Source organism: Nannobrachium achirus (genome assembly GCF_963921795.1).
Source record: "Nannobrachium achirus genome assembly, chromosome: 6".
Taxonomy (NCBI): domain Eukaryota; kingdom Metazoa; phylum Chordata; class Actinopteri; order Myctophiformes; family Myctophidae; genus Nannobrachium; species Nannobrachium achirus.
In genome coordinates this window covers 14,973,158-14,992,561 of record NC_137815.1, presented here as the reverse complement: position 1 = coordinate 14,992,561, position 19,404 = coordinate 14,973,158, and the positions used below count along the sequence as shown (strand labels likewise).

General features: G+C 43.8%; 1 protein-coding gene across 1 annotated transcript in view; it reads left to right on the top strand.

The window, feature by feature from the left end:
* prickle2b (prickle homolog 2b) overlaps window positions 1-19,404 on the top strand; it is a gene marked incomplete at both ends in the record, with an annotated part of 202,347 nt that overhangs the window by 113,853 nt on the left and 69,090 nt on the right. The gene's annotated exons all lie outside the window — the stretch shown is intronic.

Below are 19,404 nucleotides of genomic sequence, written 5' to 3'. Positions count from 1 at the left end.
TAGGTTTAGGGTTAAGGTTAGGGTTAGGTATCGTCCGACCATTGGGACGTCAGAACAACGCTTCACCCGTTCAAATCCAGGGTAGAAGTGGAAAGTTACGTAATGCAGCTTTAAGTACAGTACTGTCCAGCACTCCTCTCTTGGCTTGGTGCAGTACATACAGTATCTTTGGCGTTGGCCGCTCTTGGCTGCAAATGCATCCAGCATTCAGGCTATGTTCTGTCAACATTCATGCAGTGCACAAAGTACTGGGCGAACGCCCAAAATATCACATCATGAAATTCTCCTGACATTTACTGGTATAACTGTATTTGACAGCATGATATGATGTGTGTTTTTCAGTGTGTTTTGTAATACAATTGTCATGGTGCTATTCTATTGTGTTCCTTTTTCTTCTAATCTTGAGTACTGCAGCAAGGAATCTGTTCTTGGTTAACATAAAACATACAGTATGTACATTATACACAGGTATACCTTTAAGACCTAAATGTGACACACACCCATATGCACATGAGCATGCACACGCGCACATACACACACACACACACACACACACACACACACACACACACACACACACACACACACACACACACACACACACACACACACACACACACACACACACACACACACACACACACACACACACACACACACACACGAGGGTGCATTCACCTGACTATAGGTCTGCTGTTGCCACTGGAGAATGACCTTATTTCTCAACATGAATCATGTGGTGTGTGGTTCACACTGACCCTGACCCTGCTGGGAGACACACACACACACACACACACACACACACACACACACACACACACACACACACACACACACACACACACACACACACACACACACACACACACACAAACATGACTCTTATAGGACGGAGATAAATTGTCACACGTCCTCTACCTGTTCCAGTTTCCACCGTTACACAAGACATGGGCCGTGTCCCAACTCACTCACACTTTCACCACTATAGTACTATACAGGGATATAGATATAGCAGTGTTTCTCAAACTTTCACATTTCAAGGTCTCCCCTTAACTCTGACAGTGTGCAAATGGAACCAAATGAACCCGTTAGGGTTCCTATAAGGAGTTGTATGTAGAGCAGCGGTTCCCAAAGTGGGGTTTGGGGACCCCACCAGGGTTCCAGGATTGTCCCCATGCAGCAAAATGTGTCGATATAGCAACAAAATCAGTTTGACTTTTCAGTTGAGGGCCCTTGGCCAACATACAAATTTGGGGGTCCTGGACATGTAAAAGGTTTGAGAATGACTCATTGATTGATTGATTGAAGTATGTATTAGAAGTTTGCATAGGAAAAGGTCAGTTTCATGACAGAACAGTTATGTAGGGGAAGTATTCGCACATCCACTGGATTCAGGTACAGGTGCGTTGGATAGTGAACACTGAAGGAATCATGAAAAAAAAAATCATGATGACAGTACAGTTAACTGATAAAAGGCCAAATAAAAGGAAACTCAGTTAAGGCACAGTTTATTTCCATTGAGATCCTTCTCTTTAACTCATATAACATTGAATGACAGACGGATAGAACACAGTATGCAGTAGATATTTATCCGAAAAAAAAAACACTTGTAAACAAAAGAACAAAAAAAGAACTGTGCAAAAAAAAGGTATTTACAATACTATTTACTATAGTCTTCATGCAGAAGACTATATAGTGAACATGATGTATTTATATATATATATATATATATATATTTTTTTTCTTTCTTTCTTTTATGATGTTATGGCTGTCGTGTGTCAGACAGAAACCTTTAAACAGATAAGCAGATACATTTGAATACCTCTACAAAGTGGCGTAATCACTATAATGCACATTGAAAGCACGTTGCATGCACAGGCTTCAGTGTGACGCTGTAGCATGATAAAGTAGGGCATTCATTTATGGAAAAAAAACAGAGTTAGGGAGTGACTGTGCACACATCCATGCTCTTAACTTCTACAAGTAGGACAGAGAGACACTTGAGCTCTGTTCCAAGGTGGTCCTCATGTCTGGAGCCCAGCGAGCTGCTGCTCTGTTGTAGCACGTTTTTTATCTGAGGGACCGACCTAGCTACTTCTTCACACACACGCGCGCGCGCGCGTGCACACTCACACGCACACAACCCATGGCATGCACAACCTTCACACTGCAACATCTTTGTGATAGTTTAACGCAGACGAGATTGTCTGCATGCAATCCATTTCTCAGGCTTTTGGAGTGGATGCACACGCACACACACACACACACACACACACACACACACACACACACACACACACACACACACACACACACACACACACAAGCACGCTCATAGACACACCACCAGTAGTCAGAAGTAGAGCATGGCCTGCCTGCGTTATCATACTAGGGGTAATGAGGGTCGATGGACCGCCAGGGGTGTGTGGGTGTGTGTGTGTGTTTGTGTTTTGCCTCGGTGCACCGCTTTGCATCCAAGCAGGTTTTGAATTTAGGCCCCAGTCCAAACCAAGCTAGCCTCGCGTAGCCAGACGAATCTGCCATTGTAAAGAAAACCATTGTGCCATTGTAAAAATAAAAAATAAAAAAATCCATCTCTGTATAAAACAGGCCTACATGCCATACACTGTTCTCTCTGGCTTTACTTTAAATCACTTCCTGTTTCCCCATTGCAGTTAGAACTGCCGACTCATCCCAATCTCCTGCCGTAATCTAAAGACTCACCTCTTCAGACTCCACCTTAGCCCCGTAGCCCTTCACCTAGTATCGAGCGACCTTGCGGGCTTACGCAAAGGCTAAAGTGTCATTTAAAGGGGTCCGTGAGGGGGTTTTGCTGGGGACCCTCCATGGACCACTGGCGGTCCCCGGACCCCACTTTGAGTAGTAAAGCATAGTGCCTGCATGATGCAAAAGAGAAAACACAGCTGCTTTAATAAAACAAGGACTTGGCAGACAATAGAGGACAGATTTAATGTGCAAGTAGCCCGAGGATATAAATGTACATGGACTAAGCACTGCTCTCAACTGAAACATCATAATGAAACTGTCATAATTATACATGATTATAATTAATAGCTGTATTATCCTGTCGGAAAGCCTGTCACCCTGTAGCCCTGTGTCTGGATTAATTGAAAAGGCCTTTGTAACCTTTTTCCATAGCTGCTGTAAGCACCATATACAGTAACTAACATCAGCCATATTTGATTTCCCCTTAACTCACCTAGCCTATTTCTCCTGCATTTTGACAATACTATACTTTTTTTTTTAAATAGTCACAACCAGTAAGACGCCTAAGGGCGAAAAGCGACCTTGCGCCATCTGTCTTAGCCATCTATCTTAGCCATCTGTCTTGGCCATATATGGATTCTGTTAGTGTTGTTCTCCTAATAGGGCATCATCTGGGATACAATCCCTTTTATGCCCATATATGGAGATCCCTGCTCTGAGTATCTGACATCACTAGTGTCACCTGTGATGTCACAGTGATGTGTCAGGGGAACCACAGTGGCAGGCGTTACCCGTACAGACGTCGGACAGATACGGACAAGCTGTGACGGTTCTGTAGTACGGTCGCAATGATTATGTGATCATTACATTTTTGTCATGGACATAGAAAATGAGTGGAGAATATATAATATTACCAGAAACATAAAGAGATAGTCCTGAATGACCTTAACAGGTTTGTACCAAAGCGATAGTGTTGTTGCTTTCAAATTGTACTTAAAGTACCAATCAAAATAAGAACATTATAATGGTGTGTAAAAAAGAAAATCTAAAAATTTGCCACAGACACATTTGTCAGGCTATGGACAATTGGACATATTGATGACCCCTGGGGGAAAAAAAGACAACGTACTGTACATTAGAAGTTGGGATACGTGAAAAGGTTTGTGATCAGACTGACTGACTGTTGACTGAATAGATGAATCAGGCCTGGCTGTTAGACTGGTCTGGACTCTGGAGCAGGCTAACTGCACGCACGCACACACGCACGCACGCACACACGCACGCACGCACGCACGCACGCACACACACACACAGTACATCTCCATGGTAACTTATGAGTCACTGCTTTCGTGAAAGCAAGTCATGCATACTCGTTTTAGCCAGGATAACTAGTTAAATCATCCTTCCTAAATTATCTTAACTCAGCTTTTATGAAATGGATGTGGATAAGCCAGGATCAATTGAACCAGGACAACTGGCAAATCGAGGCTTAAATCCCCTATCTGGGTTTCTTGAATGCAGAAAAGAAAGAAAGTACACTTAGTATACCAAGTTCAGATTTTATGACACATTATATTTAATGACACATTATTTTCCAACTGATGGACGACTGAATGTGTTTTAGCAGCAACACGCTAGCAAATTAACACCTTGTCATCAGCCTCCTCATTTAGCACACATTTGACATTGTAGGGGAGAATTCTCAAAAAATAGCCTAGGCCTATATCGCCTCTGTCGGGTGGAAAAACCTCAGATGTCCAAAACTGTTACTCTTCAGGATTCAAAAAACAGCTAAAGTAGCAGATCTACACGCTTTTGAGCTTGCAGTTGCAGATCTGCTATTTTTGCTGTGGTATGATCAAATAGTGTCAAATTACGAGAAAAAGAACACAAAAGGTTCAAATATGGAGATTAGAGATTTCTGCACGACAGCAACGATATACTTAATTTATACACGTCCTACGTCTGTGTCAAGCAGAAGGTCGTCTATTTTTGCCATATGATGTACTGTATGTCAGGCATAAATGGTTAGACGGGGTGAGCTGCTCTCTGGTATGATTTACACACATTCAAACTGTAACCTACTGCCTGAGAACCACATTCCCTTGCGCTCTCATTTCACACGCTGGAAGCTGATCCAGTACGTTTAGCATGTCTGACACGCCGATTCAACTAGGTGTTGTGGCAGTTAATCGAAATCAATTGAATTTAATCCAGGGGTCTTCAACGTTTTCAGGCCAAGGACCCCTGTAGTTGAGAGGGAGATGAAGCAGGGACCCCCACAACCTTTTCATAGATTCCATATAGTTTCATTGTTTGACAGCGCAATCATCAGTGTATTTTGGATTCATGTCAATTTCTGTTTTCAGATATTTAACCACTTGAACCATCAAAACATAATAAACTTGAACTTTCAGTCTGTACTGGCTGATCTTTTCCCCCTCTACACCAAACCTCTTTGCCAAAAATAGCACAGAAAAGCATCAAAAGTTGCAGATCTTTTACTACTTTTTCCATTTTAGAATTTGAATCATGATTAGTAACGGTTTCGGACCTAAGGTTTCCACCCGACAGAGACGACATACTGCTGGCACTGTTGTTTTGGAGACGTGCACGTGCGCGTGTGCGTATAACCCCAGCAGAGCATGTAACGTTAATGAGAGGGTCGGAGACGGACCTTATCACCAGCTCACCAGCCATGGCTGAACCCCTAATTAGCTCAAACGCTTAGCACAGACCTTATTGGTGCAATACCACAGGAGCACACACACACACACACACACACACACACACACACACACACACACACACACACACACACACACACACACACGCACACACACGCACACACACGCACACACACACACACACACACACACACACACACTACAGTATTTACATCCACACAAAAGGACGCACACAGCTACACTAAATGGGGGAGAAAAAACAATTTGACGGAAAGAACGAGTTTTCTGAGCAAGGGGTTGGTGTATGAGTTTTGCGTCTGCATTCATGTCCTGGACCCCCCCCCCCCCCCCCCCCCCCCCAAGATTGGTGGTGTTTGTATTTGTCGTTGTTGATGAATTGAATGCATAGGACCACAATGGAAACAAGCTATGCAAAAATAGCAGACATACAAGCTCACAGCCAAAAATAGCAGACATACAAGCTCACAGCCAAAAATAGCAGACATACAAGCATACAAATAGCAGATGTATAAGATCGCGCGATCTTGTACATCTGCTATTTCTGAATATTTTTGGAAAAATCTTAAAAGTGCGAGAACTACTGATTTTAGAAGAGCATACAAAAGCTGATCTACAAGTTCACGACGGGACGCCCTGAAAGCCCCTCCTCAAGGTCCCCGCCGTGCACTTTGAGAACCCATGTGCATGGGCGTCACAAGGGGGGGGGGGGAGTGGGACTGAGTTACTAGGGCCCAAGGTGGAGGTGGCTTTAATTATTCTATACTTTACCTATTGAAAAATAGCAGATCTACAAGCTCACAGCACCGAGTGCCTGCTATTTTTTCCCCCTTTTTTTCACAGTTTTGTTTATTTGAGATTCAGGGCATACAATAAACCAAGACATGTTCGCATATTATGAGAACCAATCACATAGGAAAAAAAAAAAAAAGGTAAAGCAGTCATATAAGTGTCCAAGATAGCAATGTAGCAATAAGGCAAAACAAGAAAAAACTAATAATAATAACAATGTAAATGACAAACTATGATTGAAAAGTCGTGAGAATGTGTGCAAATCTTTGAAATGTGTATTTTCTAAGAGAACATTTGTAACTTTTGTTTCTGGGGGGTCCCTGGAACAAAATATTTTGAGATGGGGGTCCGTGGCCAAATACATATCATTTTGGGGGTCCTTCACATGAAAAGGTTTGAGCACCACTGACAAAGAAACATAGGTTTTTCAAAAAAAAACAAAACGTTTGAAATATTCAAAGACATATTTTCACAATTTTTCAAAAATAGCAGATCTACAAGCTCCCAGCTCTCGCTGTGAGATTGTAGATCTGCTATTTTTCAATAGTTAAAGCACAAAATGTGAGTGAATCCTTGTACCCAGGGCCCAGAATTTGGTGCGACACCCCTGCCTACGTGCGCTCCAGTGAGCCCTGTCATTACGGCAAGGTTTGCACCATGTGGAAACATGATTCAGACCGGACCACCCCAGAATGTTCCCACAGCGTCCGTCCCCCCCCCCCCTCCCACCACCCACCAGGACCCCCAGATAAGACGTACGGCCCCAGACAGACAGCAGGCAGCGCTCCAATACATCCACTCTGCTGAGAGACAAACATCTCTGATCGCTTTTCGATAACGTTAAAAAAATGTCATATCTATCGCTCTCTATCTGCCCTGTGGGACTCTCTCTCTCTCTCTCTCTCTCTCTCTCTCTCTCTCTCTCTCCCTCTCTTAAAAGAATTAAGTGCATTTGCTTGTCAGGGTGACGTTTATGGTTGTCAGGGTAACAATTATGGCAGAAATAAGAAATATTTCTCTCTCTCTCTCTCTCTCTCTCTCTCTCTCTCTCTCTCTCTCTCTCTCTCTCTCTCTCTTCTGCATCTGCATCTTTGCACGGCTTCAGAGAGCTCTTAAGCATCGTCTTTTACTTTGGCGATTCTAAAACAGCGTGCAATCCACAAGCTCACAACAACGTGTCTTTCACTCAAGTGAAAGTTTCAATACAGGCTGCGGTATTGTTGCTATATTTTACATAGTTAAGTAACAATTACCTGTACTTTTTCACACATTCACAAACAACATAGACATGAATATATATCTACTATATGTACACACGCTCCATGCTAACATTAAATACTCACACCAAAATACACACACACACACACACACACACACACACACACACACACACACACACACACACACACACACACACACACACACACACACAATTCAATTCAATTCAAAGGTCTTTATTGGCATGTGAAAACATATGTTTAAAATGCCAAAGCAGAAGTGTACACAATACAATACAATACAATACAATACAATACAATACAATCGGAACAAAATATGTACAGGTGTTGTTTACATTGTTTTACTTCACCCAGCAGGTTGGGAGTTTTTCATCATTGGTCATGTTTTCAAACTCTCCTTGTGTGGTTATGATCTGTGGGAAGTATATGTCTCTGATATCTTGGTACAGTGGACAGGTGGTTAAGAAGTGTAGCTCAGTTTCCACTTCATTTTGTGTGCAGTGGGTGCAGAGTCTGTTTTCTAGGGAGCCAGGTATGCCTATGACGTCCTTTCTCGATAGCAAGACTGTGCTCACTGAGTCTGTACCTAGTCAAGGTTTTTCTTTGTTTTGGGTCAGTCACCTTGCTCAGGTATTCTACCACGGTAGGTGTATTCGCTGTTTAGGGCCAAATAGCATTCTTTTGCTCTGCTTTTGGGTTGCTTCTCTCCAATGTGTCAGGTAGCTTTCTTTCTGCTGTTTTATAATTTGGTTTAGTCCAGTGACTTTTCTGTCTGGTGTCACACACACGCACACGCACACGCGCACGCACGCACGCAGGCACGCACGCACGCACGCACGCACGCACGCACGCACGCACGCACGCACGCACGCACGCACGCACGCACGCACACACACACACACACACACTGGCATTCACGAATAGTGATTTTTAGTATTCAAATTATTGTACCTCAAAGTATTTGAATAGTCGAATATTCGATAGGACTGGCAGCACTGTCAAATATTAAGTAAGCAAGAGGCGAACATTGTGAAGATAGCCGATCTGCATGCTCACAACGCCTCGCAACGCGAGGCGTTGTGAGCATGTAGATCTGCTATTTTCACAATATTTATCTATGGAACCGAGTCACATTAAATGTAATACCTACAATTCCCCAGTTTATTTTGGGGGTCACAGCCTAAAAAGGTTTGAGAACCATTGACAACTCATTATTATGATTTCCTATCTAGCCAAGCTTTATAAAAAAAAAAATTTTAAAGAGAGAAAAAAAAAAACGAATATTCGACTTCGGTGAACAACGTCGAATAGTGACTTTGATATTTGAATATTCGAATATTCTAATAATTGAATGCCCTAACACACACACACAACCGACACACTCCTATTCCTACAGAATGATAGGAGGTGGTGACATGGAGGCGTTGAAGGCCAGCCTGCCGCCCCAGGCCCCCCCCTCCCCTCCCCCTGGTCCCAGCAGGTCACAGCACAGAGAAAGGGTCCTAGTGTTATTAGCTCTGTGTCAACGTCACTGGTGAAAGTTTGTTTTACCTCCACACACACACACACACACACACCCCACCCCCATGTCCCCAGGCTGGTAGATATGTCGGGCGGAAACCACTTTGACTTTTCTCCATATTTTAGTTGTGTTTTTCTCATGTACATAACCCAAAGTCACACGAAAAAGCATCAACATTGACAAACCCCCGAGCTCAGAACGCGCTGCTTCTTCGCGCCGCGTTCTGAGCTTGAGGATCTGTTAGTCTGCTAGAAGCTTTTCTCCCATAAATAACACGCACCAGATATCAAATAGATTATTTAATATCGATTATTTTTGTATAATTGAGTATTGTAGGTCGATTAGCTGTTGCAGTCCTAGTTGCCATCACACGCACGCACGCACACACACACACACACACACACACACACACACACACACACACACACACACACACACACACACACACACACACACACACACACACACACACACACACACACACACACACACACACACACCACCTCCTGCCTTCTGTCCTGTTCAACGTCCCATTGTAACTCTAGCAAAAGCAACCCAGCAGGGAATGCTTCCTGCAGGCACTGTGTATGTGTGTGCGTGTGTGCGTGTGCCTGTGCGTGTGTGTGTGTCTGTGTGCGTGCGTGCGTCCGTGCGCTCGCGCCAAGCTTCTGGTTTATTTATGAATGTATGCATGCATGTTCCAAAAGTGTAGAGTGTAGAGTGTAGTTGGTTACGCTCTGTGTTACGGGAGGTTCCGGTTCCAAGATGGCGGCATATATGATTACACGCTCTGCTTCGTTCTATGTTTTTATGTTTTTATGTTTCTAATTCATCCATGATTCACTCTTTTTACCGCTGCTCCGTTTTTTAATGACATTATATTTTAGCTTATAAACTTTTTTGTGCTTTTGGGACTTTTTCACTGGTTTAAATCGTTGCTTGGACTGCCCGGTGTGTATGCCGGTTTTGGATTCGGCGTGGGACGCTGTATCTCACCAGTTGGGCTGTGTATAGTACAGGGTCCCCAATAGGCGGCCCGCGGGCCACTGTCTGGCCCACACCAACCCCAGTAATAATGGTGGTATAAGAGCAGCAACAACACTAGTATATCGTCGTTGTCGGGTGGAAATCTTGTATCTCCAAATTTGTACGTTCTTTCGCAAATCATACAAGGCCGTCGCACAAAAGTAGTGAAAACAGCAGATCTACAAGCACACAACGCCTCGCGCCGCGTTCACTAGTTTAAATCATTTTTAAAATGATAAATGCAAAACGAATGGTTTTGGACATACAAGATTTTCACCTGACAACGACGATATCTGAACTGTCGCAGTCGCTGGAGTAGCGGGAACGCCGCCGTCGCCCCCCTGCAATGTTGTGGCCCTCGGCTTGGTACCCTAGACATAACTCGGCCCTTGGGGAAAACTAATTGGGGAACCCTGGTATAGTATGTATGTAATGTATGAGTGTCTGTGTGCGAGCATTTGTAGCAACTTTGTAAAACATGGTATGCGGGGGTCGCTCCGGGCTATGGGATATATAGTTGTAGGTCGTTAAAACACTCCATCCTGGCCCTGGGCCTGATGTCATCGGAGCAGACCGTGCACACACACACACACACACACACACACACACACACACACACACACACACACACACACACACACACATGCACACAGCGGAGGATTCCCGCCCACAAACACATAATGGGATAATGGGAAACACATTGGCGCTATTAATTAACGGCACACACACACACACACACACACTGCACTGCAGCACAGAGCTGTGGATGCTGCTGGTCCTCACCACATCCTCCCCTGCTATCAGCAGCCCCCACCCTGCCACACACACACACACACACACACACACACACACACACACACACACACACACACACACACACACACACACTCTTGTGGAAAGGCATGAATGGTAACCCACATGCAAAGAGCTGCTAAAATACATACACATGCTCAGCCGGGTGCAAAGAAACACCCGCACGACCACCACCGCACACATAGACATCTATCCATCCCCCCGGACCACTAGTAAGACGCCTCAGGGCGACATCTGGCCAGTGATGTATATCGGACCAGAACTTATCCATAAATGGAGACCCCTGGTACCCATATATGGAGATACATGTACTGTATAGGGAAATATGCTGTGAGAGCCCAAACATGCTTACTCAGTTATTTGTTATGTGAAAGTCCTATGATGTCTATGACATCTGACATCATACCCTTGTATGCCCATACAGGGAGATCCCTGTCTTTAGAACCAACCGTTAGTGTGGTATGTGGCTGATGTGGCCTCCATATATGGGCATTCCGTTATGAAGTCCTGTTACATATGGGCTTAATATTGATGACATCAGGGAACTCCATATATGGGCATAAAAGGGTTAAGAGTGGTTCCCCTGACATCACAGTGACGTCAGAGCATGATGTCAGTAATGCCCGACAGCGACAATTTCATCCCCCTGGATTCGAAAAGCTTCCACTGCGTGTGCGTGTGCGCGAGTACGAGGAGGGTGGTCTTGAGTAATGAAAGACATTGAGGCTGGGCCATTTTGACGCTTTGCTTCAAATGATACTCCGGTTTCTCCCTTGTTGTCCGCTGAGAGGGGTCCCACAGGGCTCCATACTAGGTCCCCCCCGAAGCGTTTCCCCCAGAATAGGGACGCCTGTGGTGTTAAGTGGAGATAATATGTTATTCTCTTTCTCTCTCGCTCTCTCCGTCTGTCTTTAGCTCACAGATGTGCACACATTGTCTCGGGTTGAAACCTCATATGTAGCGTGATCAAGTAGGGACCCCTGTCTCAAAATATGTTGTTCCAGGGACCACCCAGAGGCAAAATTTGAGTTACAAATGTTTGCTTAAAAAATACATATAGTTACATAAGTTTTGCACACTTTTTGAAGTGTTTTAAAAAAAATAGCAGATCTACAAGCTCTTGTGAGCTTGTATATGTGCTATTTTTGATTGTATTTTTTATTCTAGGCCAAAATAGGTTAAAATATGGATATAAGAGGTTTCTGCCCTGACAGCCACACCAAAACTAACAATCACCTTTACACGCAGGAAACACACGGTCGTCTCCATCTGGAATCCTGTTTGACCCGAATCTGTCACGCTACACATGAAACAAAACATGGGAGCTTTTATTCTATCAATACGAGCAAAGCCTCCCACTTCAATGTCGGGAGGGAAAAAGAACAATCACCTAATCGACATTTCCACCATCCCTCTATCTCCCTGACTACCTGTTGTGTCAAATACTGTATGTCCCTCGATCGCTTTCGCTTGATGTCACAGCTATCTCAGCGCCATTCTTTTGTGCATTGATCCTTCCTGGTAAGCAAATGGTTTCATTTCAATAGGGGGAAGCAAAACAGCACATGCATGCTTTGCTTACAAACTCCCGATGTCCTGATTTGTGTATGATGTAAGTCGCTCTAGATTAAGAGCGTCTGCTAAATGCCTAAATTGTAAATGATATGATTGTCTGCCATTTTCTGTCTGGAATGGATGTGATGCGATAGTGACCACCTGCTTCCCAAGTATTGTTCTCGATCTGTGCAGCCATAATGGTCTCAGTAAGTCCTGTTTGAGATTTGTCAAGACCTCTAAGAAGGATACTTAATGTATGTTAACATTTCATAGCGGCATTCCCCACTATGCATATTTCTATTATATAACTTACAAATATTTGCACGGATGGAATGTAAAACTGGCACTACATTGAACTGAGCTTATATTGGTACCATGTTCACCCAGCTAGATAACACAGTAGACAGTACCGCACTTAATTCTGTCCCACTGCGTTTTGGCGTGTCACACATTTTGCACTTTAGTTTTTGCGCTTTAGTGCAAGGTTCTTCAACCCCCTAGATGAGAGAGAGATGAAGCAGGGACCCCCCCCCCCCCCCAGTACATATTGTATAAAACTGTGTTGCAGATAAAACTTTTTTCATAGATTTAGATAGCCTCATAGACTTGTTTGACAGCACTGTCATCATAGTGAATTAATGTGTAAACTTGACCTTTGGCTCTTACTTAGATTGCTCCTTTTTTCCATCTACTACACCAAAACACTTTGCTGAAAACAGCCGACCGCTGTGAGATTGTAGATCTGCTATATATTTTTGTTTATATTATTTTTTATTTGATTTTATAAAAGACAATACAACAACAAGATGTAACAAGACAACACACACCAGACTGGAGAGCATATAAACAAGAGTAGTAAACGTCTTATTTATATAAAAACTTGGGACAATTAGAAGTAATGAACAATTATAGCCTACAGAGGTATACAAGTTGTACAACATATTACGGTACTATTAAACGTAAACTTGGTGTCATGGGCATGAGTCACTCATAGAGAGTCAAGATGACCCGTAATAGGACCCCAGATATATTCATATGTTGCAAGACTGTCCTGTCTGTGGCATCGCAGCCTCTCCAAGTGTATTAATGATACAAACGCATTAAGCCATTTGGTGAAACTTGGAATGACAGCGGTCTTCCACTCCGTTAGAATGATTCGTTTCGCAATAAGTGTACCAAGCATAAGTGTCTGCTGGACCGCATACGGCAGAGTGAGAGAGGCTTCGGAGCAACCAAACAGGACAGTTAGTGCGTCAGGTTCAATATGAGTGCGGTATACATTGCTGTACCATGCAAAAATACTTTCCCGGAATGGAACAATCCTTGGGCACGACCAGAACGTATGTCCCAGCGTGCCCTTGGAAATGTTGCATCTGTCACAAGTGTCAGAAACGGTTTGAACATTTTGTTCATTTTAACCTTGGAAGGGTCAAGTGGTTAAATATATATACTGTATAATAATAATCCTATATCACACAAAGATTTGGCGGCCCCTCTTCTTGTAGTAACTCTGAGGACCCCCTAGGGGTCCCAGGCCCCTGGTTTTTCTTTTAGTGTTCCATTTCACACCCCGGGGGAAATGTTGGCGATTGGAGACTTGTGGTCCGGTTGACGTTGAGTCTATGTGACAAGTGTTGTCCTCACCACGTTGATGTTGGGCCCAGGCATTTAGCCATCACGCCTCTGTGTCACCAGGTATGCAGACAATGGATGACTTCCACACACACACACACACACACACACACACACACACACACACACACACACACACACACACACACACACACACACACACACACACACACACACACACACACACACACACACAGTGACAGGGGGATTTCAGCATGCCATGGCAGTGGCGTCAGTGCAGCAAAAGCTAGGCTATGGCAAAGATGGACTCACTCGGTAGCTTTCGCCGTGGACTGAAGACTCACCTTTTCAGACTCCACCTTGACCCATAGCACTACTGAAACACTCAATGACCATACATGAAGCTAGTCAACATTTTTGTTTTTCTTTTTCTCTTTACTGATTTTATTGTTTTAGATTCATATGCATTTGTTATATTGTTGTTGATGTTCTGACATGTTATCTTGTTATTATAGTAATGTATTATCTGCTTATTGTAAGTCGCTTTGGATTAAAAGCGTCTGCTAAATGCCTAAACTGAGAGGCATTACATTTTGTATAACACGGTTATATCGTGAAAATAGCAGATCTACATGCTCACAACGAGGCGTTGTGAGCATGTAGATCGGCTATTTTCACAATGTCTGAAAAAACCTCAATTTTGGCCGTTTTTTTACACAGGTTTAAACGGTAGCTAAACTTGGCATGTTAGTAAATGTGCCACAATTAACAATAATGCATTGCACCTGTGCAGCTGACCTGCAAAACCTGTGAATATAGCATTTTGTCAAGATGGGGAGAAGTGTGGAGAATAGTTAAAGTGACCATTTTGTTACATTTTGCATTTGTGGTTATTTTACTGTAATTTAACAACATAATAACTAGCACAGATAGACAAAGAGACATTCATGGATTTATATTTAAAAGTAACTTTTATTTTCCCCCCTGGACCCAGGGTATGGCAGCTGCATACCCCTGCCATACCCAATCGACGCCCCTGTGCCATGGCATTGTTCAGCATTCCTTCTTCAGGGTCATGTAAGCAGCATGGTGCCAGTTTATCCCTAATCGGATAGAGGCAGTTATCACATTATAGGGGCAAACCGGATTAACACCGCTAGCTAGATTCATCTTTCAAATTGTTCAGGGCTGTTATTCTGTTTAGCAATGACCTCAGGGTTTGTAAATGGTAAACACAACATCATAGCAACAGGCAAGAATCATTTTTCAATATAGGGATTGAACCGATATCAAAATAATGTATCCGTTTTAGACACAATATCTATGTTGAAAAATTAAATTAAAAAGCCTGAAAAAGCCTTTTGTGATGATCAAGGCTACAGATTCTATCAGTGTTTTCTGGGGAAGCTGCTTTCAAAAGGGTCAACAAGTTGGAACATTTTGAAATAAAAAAGTACTACATTCAAGCTGTTTATGTTGGTATATGTGCCAACGTTTCAATAACAGTGCAAGAGTGCATTCCTAGTTTTGGAATAAAGAGGCATTGCTTTTTCAAATTCAGTGTTTGTATGGCTTTTTCAGAATGGACACAATTATTATTCTTTTTTTAATAGGCTACAGAATGAGATCATATCGACATCGGTTTATATCGGTTATCGGCCATAACGTTAGCTTATACATCTGTTATTTTTGTGTATTTTAATCTTGAAAGTGTTTGACAAATGTTGAATAATTCTGAATTTTTCGACATAAATCTCTTCTCTTCTGGGAGGTCCCTAGCACAAAGCATTGTTGTGCCAGGGACCGCCAAGTGCATAACAAAGTTAGGGGTCCTTGGTTAGCACCAATACGTTTGAGAACTACTGATTCAAAAGGCATTTGAGAAACACACACACACACACACACACACACACACACACACACACACACACACACACACACACACACACGTCCCCACATGGTTTTTTCCCTGGATTGTACTATCTTTGTGGGGACATGAGGTCCCCACAAAGATAGCTTTGCAAGCCCACACACACACACACACACACACACACACACACACACACACACACACACACACACACACACACACACACACACACACACACACACACACACACACACACACACACACACACACGCGCTCTCTTACACAGAGCCACTTTCAACAACACAACACAAGGCCCAGCTCCCTTGGTTTGTGCGTCCCTGACCTTGGAGGTTTGGCTGAACAGCATAACCATGGTTTCGGGCTCTGGGCTTCTTAAAGTGGGCGGAGAGCAGGCCCCAGATGTGGTTGTCTAACCTCACAGACCTAACAAGTGGCTGCTTGGCCGGTAGCCCCCCCCGACCGACCGACCGACCGCACCTCTGGTTAAACCCATTCAGAACGGGTACACAGTACTGTGTATCATTATTTTATGCTTTAACTATTGAAAAATAGCAGATATACAAGCTCACAGCGCGGCACCGAGTGCCGCGCTGCGAGCTTGTAGATCTGCTATTTTTGAAAAATCGTGAAAATTTGAATTTTGACCCGATTCTATAAGTGTCTTTTGAGTCCTTCTAAGGTTTTTGGAAAAAACGATGTTCCTATGTCAGCAATCTGGCCAGCCATCGTCAAAGAAAAGGTCCTTTTCACTTCAACTGGAGCTCAGTTAGTCTGTTCTCGAGAGACTACTATGTCAGTGGTTCTCAAACCTTTTCATGTGAAGGACCCCCAAACTGATATTTATTTGTCCCACGGACCACCATCTCGAAATATTTAGTTCCAGGGACCACCCAGAAGCAAAATGTGAGTTATAAACGTTCGCTTTGAAGATACATATATTCAAAGATTTGCTCACATTTTCACGACTTTTTCAAAAATAGCAGATCTACAAGCTCGCAGCGCGGCACTCGGTGCCGCGCTGTGAGCTTGTATATCTGCTATTTTTCACTGGTTAAAGCATTCAATAATTCTAGGCCCTAAATGGGTTAACTGCTCTGGCTAAGGAACTCCAAACCATTGGACACGGTAGCTAGCTAGCTACCGTTAACAGCTCTGGCAGCGCTGTGAGCAGAGGACTGACTTGAGGTTTTTACCAGGGACGTGCTGGCCATTGGGAAAAGCGGGACAACTCCCGAACGGCCGGTTCATTCCAGGCCGGTCCAGGCCGGCCACTGGGAAAAAAATCAAAATAAAATGTTGGCCTTCGTTCCATTTTGGGGGCTGCGCGGCCAACAAAGTAAATTGTCACTGTCGGGCAGAAACCTTGTATCTTCAAGTTTCAAATGTGTACATTTTTTCGCAAAGCAAAGCCCTGCTTCATCATACAAGGCCGTCTCAGCAGATCTACACACAGAACTCCTCGCAGTGCGAGGCGTTCTGTGCTTGTAGATCGTCTGTTTTCACTAGTCTAAATCATTTTTTAAATGATAAATACAAAACAAACGGTTTTGGACATACAAGGTTTCCACCCGACAACAACGAAATATAGGCCTAACTCATGTAATTGGCCCACTGGCTTGTCACTTGTCATGATCTGAAATGGCAAATCTTTGAGTAGCAGCAGCGCTATAGAGAGAGATCTCTAGCTCTCTATAGCGCGCAATGAGGGCCTCTCCAACTCTTTTTCCCGGGCTGAATCAGGGGCCCAGCATGTCCCTGCTAAGGAGCTCCAAACCATTGGACACGGTAGCTAGCTAGCTACCGTTAACAGCTCTGGCAGCGCCGTGAGCAGAGGACTGACTTGAGGTTTTTACACTGAGGTTTCAACTAGGGTGGGGGGGTGGGGGGGCTGTGTTGGCTTAATGCACGATGTTAACTAGGTTTATTAAAGCCAGATTTTATGTCTTTGGTGGTTTTCGCGTGCGCTTTACTACGGTTTGGGGTCATTGGTAGAGCTCTCGCAGTTCTTGATTCTATCTGTTCGTTTTGCTTTTTAAACCCCTGGCCGATCCTTTCCCCCTCTTTTTCCTCTTGGCATGCGGCCACAATTATGACACTCTTGTCAAACCTTTGCCATTTGAACTGTGCAAAGCTTCCAAAACGGCAGACCGACCAGCTCACACTGATAGGATGGGAGGAGTTGATATGTCACTGTTCGTTATTCATGGTTCTGTTACTGTATGTTGAGTACAAACTACTCTAGTGACCGCCCAAAAGAATCATATTTGAACTGGGGACCCCCCAAAAGAACTCCCCACCCCGCCCCACTCTGACAAGCAAGCACAATTGTAGGATCTGAGTCTAAACTGAGACTGAGTTTAGTTTGACTCGGTTCCATGCGTTGCAAGGCGTCGTGAGCTATTTTCGTGTGGCTATTTTCCAAAATGTTTGCCTCTTATTGCGACCGAAGGTCGCATATACTCTGAAAAACCGTGTCGCTTGAGTGTCCTTCCTTCCTTCCTTCCATAACCTCTGTGATGTCAGTGTGATGTCAGCAAGTTGTGACATCACTTCCTGTACGGGGCGGCTACAGTGTACACGAAATGTGGATAACACTATATATGGAGATAGTCCAGTCCATCATGTCATATGGGACTACCGTCATAGACAGTAGCCAAAAGAGAAGGATACACAAGACTAAGAAAGACAAAAAAGGAGGAGAAGGATAAAGATACCAAAAGGAGAGAGAAGAAAGGGTGGATGAGGTACAATGTGTCTCAGAAAAGAAAAGGAGGTGGCAACGGGGGCGGCTAGATAAAGTTATTAGGCCTGGATCCGACTTTAAGTCGACGCACAGGATTCCAGAAGTGTAGCGCTTATTCGCTCTTGTATCAAACTGGTACTCGAAACGTTCTTAGAATTTAATATATATTTTCTAAAGTAAATATGGGGGCGGCTGTGAAAAAAAGAGAAGCATAAAAAAGAAAAAAAGGAGGAGGAGGATAAAGATACCAAAAGGAGAGAGAAGAAAGGGTGGATGAGGTACAATGTGCGGTATCCTCCTTGTCAAGCTCGACGTTGGTCATTTGGACCTATACATGGAGAAATGGAGCGAACCTGTTTGGCCTAAACATGGAGATGTGGTACAGAATGACTCATATATGGGCATAAAAAGTATGTCATGTGACATCACTTCCTGTACAGACAGTCAGACAGACAGCCATTGACTCCGGCCTAACAATGGCTACTGTCTATGACGGTAGTCCCATATGACATGATGGACTGGACTATCTCCATATATAGTGTTCTCCACATCTCCATGTTTAGGCCCTATCGCTCACACCCTAGGTGGGGTTGGCGATAGGGCCTTTCTGTGTGGAGTTTGCATGTTCTCCCCATGTCTCCTAGGGTTGATACCCTCACAAAAATACGAACAAACTCCCCCCAGAATGATAACAACTAGAATCGTCAGAGAAACGCTGTGGTTGGCCAGATAGTCAAGAATTGGCGCGACCTCGCCCTTTAGGGCGAGGTCGCATGTCACCCTGAGGTCGCATTCCA